General features: G+C 56.4%; 1 long non-coding RNA gene across 1 annotated transcript; it reads left to right on the forward strand.

The window, feature by feature from the left end:
* Positions 1-36: 36 nt before the first annotated feature.
* Positions 37-2,174, forward strand: LOC135404246 (uncharacterized). The gene is made up of 2 exons (XR_010425604.1): positions 37-229; positions 1,921-2,174. It is a non-coding gene; the product is annotated as an uncharacterized LOC135404246 (long non-coding RNA).
* The last annotated feature ends 5,006 nt before the right edge of the window (positions 2,175-7,180 follow it).

The raw sequence follows: 7,180 nt of genomic DNA on the forward strand, positions 1-7,180 counted from the left end.
GCCACGCCCCGGACCGCCCCTAACCACGCCCCCTCGCAGGGGTCCGCCCCCGCCCGTTTCCCGCCCTCGGCGGCTCTGAGGGGCCGTGAGGGGAGCGGGGGGGGGGCGGATCTGAGGGTTCCTCGTCACGGAGATGCTCCAGTCCCTTCATCGCCCTCGCAGCCTCCACTGGACCCGCTCCATGTCCCTCCTGTCCTGAGGAGCCCGGAACTGGACGCAGATTCCATAGGTGCCTCCCCAGGGCTGAGGGTCGCCCGGCCGAACCCCCCCCTCACACACACAACACACACAGGTGGGCTGGGGGTGTCAAAGGTGCTTCCCAAGCCTGGCAAAGTGAAGGCGGGATGAGGGGTCTCGGGGTTGGGGCTTGTCAGACCCCCCCCAAAGCCCTTCCCGTGGCTCCCGAGGTCTGAGGGAAGGGCTGTCTGAGGGAAGCTCCGGGTTCCGAACCTCCCACGGCCTCGGTTTGTTTGGGAAACAAAAAAAAGGGGTTTGTTTGAAAAACGAGATAAAGGAGGTTCAGCAGCCAGAAGGGACACTTGGCATTCCTGAGATAGGGAACATCCCTGTGTTCCTGTGCTCCCAGCCAGCCCTGCGGCTCCTCCGGGAGTTTATCTGAGCAGTTCTCTCAGGAACAGCTTTAGGTGTCTGGTTCTTTCTCTTTCCTTGTTGTTTTTCCTGATGTGTCAGGTACCAAATTCCCGAGTTAAAAGCAAATAACGGCGTGTGTCTGGTTATCCAGCCCCAGTGCACCTGTTGGACGTGGACATTGTCCCCACAGCTCGCTTTGGGCTGCCCCAAATTATTGGGACAAATATATGTGTTCCTTTGTCCTGTGCCTGTGGAGCAGCTCAGGATCTTCTGGCCATTAAGACAGGAAGTGACTAATTAAATTAATACGCTGGTGTTACTTTTATGGCAGTCTCAGCACTGACATGTGAAATCCAGTCACTGCAGGAAAAAGCCTGGAGTCCAGGAATCCATACACTGAGAATGACAGGCTCCAGCAATGGCACAGGGATGGGATCCTGGTGGGCTGGAGGCAGGTCTGGGTGGTGCAGGTGTGACACTGGCACTGGGGCGTGTCAGATAAACTTGGATGTGCTGCTATTGAATGTGGGACTTGGACAGGAACTCACCTGTTTGTCTGGGTTGGGTGACCAGGACACTTCCAGCTGGATTCCTGTCCCTGCTCACACAGAGCTGCCACTCAGGAGGAGCTGCAGACCCTGGCAAGTGTCCCCTCGGTTTCTTCTCCAGCTGAACAAGCCAAGTTCAGCTCCTGCTGCTGCCCATTTTTCTCTCCTGAGCATCCCAGAGATGTCAAGGGCGAGTCTGAGCCCTTTTAGAGGCCACTGATAACCATGTGGGTGTGAATTCATGTGCTCCTGTTCTAACTTGACGTTGTCTCCGTGGTCTTCTGTGGCACCACGTTCCAGACTGAGCAGTTGAGACCACAACTGCACTCCAGTGCTCTGAGGATTTTGGGGTTTTGGCCTCATTTCAGTGTCCTCCCGTTGCCTTTTTTGGCTGCCCCAGCACCAGGAGCCGGTGGCTTCAGAGAACTGGCAGTGACAACGCTGTGATCTCACTCCCCAGTTGCAGCTGAGGGCTCTGAGCTCTGATCTCATTCCTGAGGTGCAGCTGAGGGCTCTGAGCTCAGCACTGATCTAAAACGGGTTTTCTGGTGCTCTGGTGAGAGGTTTTGAATTGTGTGAAAGGTGATGAGTCAATGAGATATAAACAGCCTGTTCTGGGGAAATAACCTCGGGGGGGTGATTATTAATGTGTTGGTGGGGCCTGGTGCTTTCCAGGGATGGCATCTTTCCTTGGAGCTGCAGGATGGAACCGGGCTGGTAGGTTTATACCAGAGGGGAGAATCCAAAGAAACACTTTCTGTTTTCTCTCCTCCCTTTTCAGTGTTTCATCTGGGGCTGGCTCTCGGTGTTGCACACTCTGACTCTCCAGCTTCCCACAGCCCAGGCCCAGCAGCAGCAGACAAGGGTGAGGCAGCAGCTGGAGAAACCCCTGGACAATGCTCGGACACCCTCGTGGCGTTTTTTTTGGTTTTGAGGTCTCCACCCAGGCAGTGAACTCCACGTGACCCCTCCCAACAGCACTACTGGTTTGTTTAATCAGCGATTAAACTGGAATTTTACTTCCATTTCCAAACATGCTCTGTCAGTCCGTGCATTCCCCGTTTCTGTTTTGTGACAAGAGCCAGGGCAACAGGAAAACACCATCCTGGAACTCCTGTGGCACCTTTGCTGAGGTGGCACCGCACACCTGGGTCAGGTGTGGGGACTTTAGGGCTGAGGAGCAGAAGCTTTGAGCCCTCCCACCACCTCCCTGGGCAGCCCCTTCCAAGGCCTGACAGCCCTTTCCACCAAAAAATTCTCCCTGATGTCCCACCTGAACCTGCCCTGGCACAGCTCAGTTGCTGTCCCAGTGTCTCTAGCGGGTCCTGGAGCCCTTTCTAAGCTCTCATCCAGTTCAGGACTCCAGGGTTGTGTCTTCCAGCGGCACCAGGAGATCCTTTCCAGGCAGTTTGGACATCCTGAAGCATCATCTGCCTCTTTTTGCAGCTCCTTGGTGCCTGTGCTGTACAGTTTGGGGCTGGGCACGGGTAGAGCTCCACGTTGGAGGTTCACAGAGCAAAAGCTGCTGTTATTCCATGATGAACAAATCCCAAGCTCCCTCCAGCACAGCCACACCGTTTCCAAGCCATTCCAAGAGGACAGGCTGAGCTCTTCCCTCTCTGCCTGCAGGTAACTTTAGCCAGGTGAGTGCTCTCTGTGACTCTTTCATTCCCAGGCAGCCAGAGCTGCTGCTTCTTGGATTACAGATCCATTCTCCCTCAGCCCTCAGGGACTGGGAGGGATATTGGATCCCCCTGCTGAACAGGGTTATGGATCCCTTCCCTTTGTGCCCACGTCAGGTTATTGCAGAGGCCACAAAGGGAAGGGATGGATGGATTCCCTGCAGGATCTCTCTTCCCTGTGGGACAGAGGCAGAACTGTTGGGCCCTTTCCTGGCTGTCCTTGGCATCCTGGCTGTGGAGCAGGAAAGCCAGGGTTCCTCCTGGTCCTCTGACAAGGGAGTGTTTCCCAGCCACTCATCCAGCATTTTTGGATCTTCCTAATTAGCCCCTGGAAGGTGACTCTGGCAGTGTTGGGAATTCAGGAAGCACCATCCCCGTTTTACAAGGGGGAAGTGAGGAGCAGGAATCCAGCCTGGCTGTTGAGTAACCAGAGCTGGGATTAAAGTCTGGGGTCCTGCCCTCCCCCTGGGGCACTGTGTGCTCCTCCTTGGCCAAGAGAGTCCTGTATGGATTTAAATACCTTGGGAAGAGGAAGGAGAGATGGAGAAGGGAGGTCACTGCTGAGATAATCCATAACATCTCCCAAACAACCCGTGAGCTTTCCTTTGCTGATGGTGTGGGTCTGTCCAGAGCTGCCCAGGGCAGGGCAGGGCTGGCCAGATGAGCTCATTAATGCCATTCCCTTTATTCCACCTCTTTCCTGGGGCTTATCAGATGTCGAGGGGCCCTTTGGACTTTTTTGCCTTTTGACTTACTCGCCTCTCAGGCACAAACCCAGCCCCGAGGGACCCGTTGGGCAGCACAGCTCCTGCAGAGCAGGATGTCCCTGCCTTCTGCTGGTGTCTCCCAGGCCTTTTTGCAAAGCTGGAGGCTTCAGTGGAGTTAAAGATTAACGTCCTGCCCGGCTCCAGCTGTCCAAGGTCCAGGAGGGAGCCACGCTGAGTCAGCCTGGCAGCTGCATTTCCTGCTCCCGCTCTCTCCCGGTGATTCACTCCCACCAGGAAGTCCTGACCTGGATGGAGAGGTGGGAAGGTGGCACAGGGACACTTCAGCTCTCCTGCACGTAGCACTGGAGATCAGCTCCCGAGGGCTGGGTGACCCAGTGGGTTTCCTGGCTGGAATATGGGGCAGCAAGAGGGGAAAATCCCGGGTATCAGAACACCCACCTGAGCTGTGGAAGGATTCCGTGTCCCACGGCAGCCCCACAGCAGGGCCTTGCTCCTCCCAGGCAGCTGTGACTCCATGTGAGCCTGTTACTGTCCTGCTGCTCCCTGCATGGATTATTTGTCCATTTTTTTTATTGGATTATTTTGATTTGATTAAATAAAAAAAAGGTAAATCCTTTTCCCCGGGGGCAGCGCGAAGGGCACGGTGCTGCAGCAGCAGGAGGGCAGGAGGCAGATGGGAAGAGCTGGTTTATTTGGTCTTATTGCCACAGTTTCCCCCACCCCAGCACTGCCAAGGCTTTGGGTGTAGCCAGAGTCTGCCACAGGAGATGGATTGTTCAGGGCTGGCAGCTCCAGGGGTGTTTGCTTGGCATGTTGGGCTCGGCCCCCACGATGGCTCCGAGCTGCCTGAGGCTTCCTGAGGCACCTCTCCCACTCTGCTGGGACTCAGCTTTGCCTGGAGAGCCACTCAGTCACTTCAGCATCCATGGAAGGCTGGGAAAACACAAGGCACAGTCTCTGCTGAGCTCAGGCCCAGAAGCAGAGCCAAAAGTCTCCCTGGCTTTGGATAAAACTTTGCTGTGGTTACAGGGATCATGTGATGGCAGCTGATCTCTCCAACCTCCAACATTCCTGCTTCAGGCCTCTCCTGCTGCACAAAAACACACTGAGAGCTCAAAACAGCATCTCTTAGCTCGGGTAATCGTTTATTGATAGCAGAATTATCAGCCAAGTGTTGTTGAGGAAACTCCTCTGCCTCTGCTTGTGTTTCTGATCCTGCCAGGCCTCTTCCCAGCCCTCTCCCCAGCCTGCCAGCCCAGCCACAAACCCTCAGCATCCTCAGCTAAAGGAATTTCCAAACAGACACAGCTTCTCCCTCCAGCCCAAGGGCACGCTCTGGCCCGCTCAGCACAACATGCCAGGTCTATCAAATTCCTCAAGGTTGGCTTCTCATCCCAGGGAATTAAGGGTCTAAACTGGATCTGAGCCCCTTGGAGGGGGGCTGACAGAGAAATGTGTGCCTTGAAGGGACCTGAAAAGGAAATGCAGGGAAGGAGGAGGGCAGGGACGTGTCAGCTGGGAGCTGCTGCCTCTCTGAAATCTCCCCCCTGGATTTTCTGGGACCTTCTTCCCGCGGGATGAGGGGCAGGGGAAGGGCAGAGCCACAGGGTCGCTCCTCCGGGGAGATGAAAGGGAAGTGGTTTGGTGGCCGAATGAAAGTCGTGGCTTTAAAGAAGAATCAAAGCCAGATGTTTCCACCCACCCTGCTGAGCCCTTTTTGTGCTGGAGCCACCAAGGAGGCCCTGGCAGCATCTGCAGAGCCCCGTGGTGGGAACACCCTGTAATCCCAACGGCTCTGCTGCGGTGCCGGAGGCTCCCTGGCTGTCTGGGAGGAGGGAGCAGGAGCTGGGGCAGGGATGGTGCTGCCAGCTCAGGATTTATGCCCTGTCTCAGAGTATTTGCTCCTGGCTCGCAGCGGGGATGGCAGCAGGGGTGTGGTCACCAAATTTAGCACCTCTGGGCAAAACCCTGGGGCCAAGAGGTGGTGGAGCTGTGTTGGACAGGGACAGGACATCATCCCTGTCCCAGGAATGGCTTCAGACCCCTCGGGCAGGCTGTGCTCAGGTAACAGGTGAAGCCTTTGCTGTGCAGGGCCCTCATCAGAACCAGGGGGATTAACTTTATCCCTGCCTGGCTCGTGGTGTTCACACCGGGCTGGGACCGAAGCGTTCCGGTGGGGATGGAACAGAGGTGAAACACCAGGAAAAGGGAAACTCCCTCCTTGTTTCAGCACCACTGGGGAGGGAGCAGCACTTCCCAACTGCGAGGAAGCGCCCAGACCTCGGGGCTGGCGGGCAGGAGGTCCCAGCTCTGACCCAGGAGTCACCAATCCGTGCCAGCACGGCCGCCCCAGGCTCCTGAGTGTTCCTGCTGCTGCTGCCACACTCTGCCTCGTGGTCACAACATTCCCTCCTGGCCTCAGCCAAGCTCCCGGTGCCCTCGGCGCTGCCCCGAGGTGGAGTTTCCTCTCCTGAAGGCAGCGGGTGCCAAAAACCTCCTGTCCCGTTGGCTCCGAGGGCTGGGAAAGGCTCTGCTCGCTGTTTAGGTGTCTGTGTCACAGCCTTTGTCTCCCTCCTGCCCCACCCCACGGGCTGGGATGCTCCTGCCCCAGAGGATGCTCCAGAGGAGCGGGTGGGATGCCCCTGAATCCAGCTGGATCACTCCTGGGGAACGAGGCAAAGGGAAAGTCAGCAGAGCAGAGGGAGGTTGGGGACAGGAAATCCCAGTTTTTACTGGCACCGGCTCACATCAGATAATTTGAGCTCTAAGAAGAGATAAATCCCTCTGCAGTCCCGTTCCACGGAGCTGGGTGAGGGCCTGCTGTAGGAAAGGAGCTTCAGTGTGTCCATCAGCTCTCTGGAGCACTTTCAGCAGGAGGAACTCTCGTTCCTGCCGTGATTCCAAACCCCCCCAGCGGGAGAAGCCGTTGGGAGCAGAGCAGGGAGCTGTCCCTGCCTCTGGTGACCTTCCCCGGGGCTGTAAACACAGAATTGGTGGTTTCACCTCCCAAAAGGTGGGAATGGGACCTGGTTGAAGCGTGCTCTGGCTGCAGTGGCATCGCTCCTGCATCTCTCCCTCGGGTGACAGGGAATTGCTGGCACCCAGCAGGAATTACTTGCACCCCATCTGCACTTGGAGCAGGCTTGGGGGAGTGTTCTGGTGGCACCAAGCCCTTCACCAACAGCATTTCAGTGGAATGGGCAGAACCAGCTGCTGGGAAACGCTCTAATCCAGGCATTAGTGATAATTTCCATCCCAGCAAAGCCTGGGGTCGGGAATCCTCAGCTCCTGAGGGATATCAGGTCTGAAACTGGGGCTCGGAACCGTTTGGTGCCAGTGACTCCTCCGTGGCTTTGGGAGCTCTGTTTGAGAACACTCAAAATTAAGGAGCAGCTTTGGAGCTGGGGATATCCCCGGGCCAGGGGGATGCTGACCTGCTCCACAGGGGGGGTGAGGATTAACCAGTTAATGGCTGCAAAGGGCTTTGGAGATGACAAAGTGCTCAGTGCCACGGCATCTGCTGGGGGAAGGGGGTGAGGAGGAGGAAGAGGTTCTCAATTCCTCACTGGAACTATGAGGTCTCACTAAATCACAGACTCTTGGAATATCCTGAGCTGCAAGGGACCCTCAA

Source organism: Pseudopipra pipra, chromosome 30 (assembly GCF_036250125.1).
Source record: "Pseudopipra pipra isolate bDixPip1 chromosome 30, bDixPip1.hap1, whole genome shotgun sequence".
In the NCBI taxonomy this organism is placed as follows: domain Eukaryota; kingdom Metazoa; phylum Chordata; class Aves; order Passeriformes; family Pipridae; genus Pseudopipra; species Pseudopipra pipra.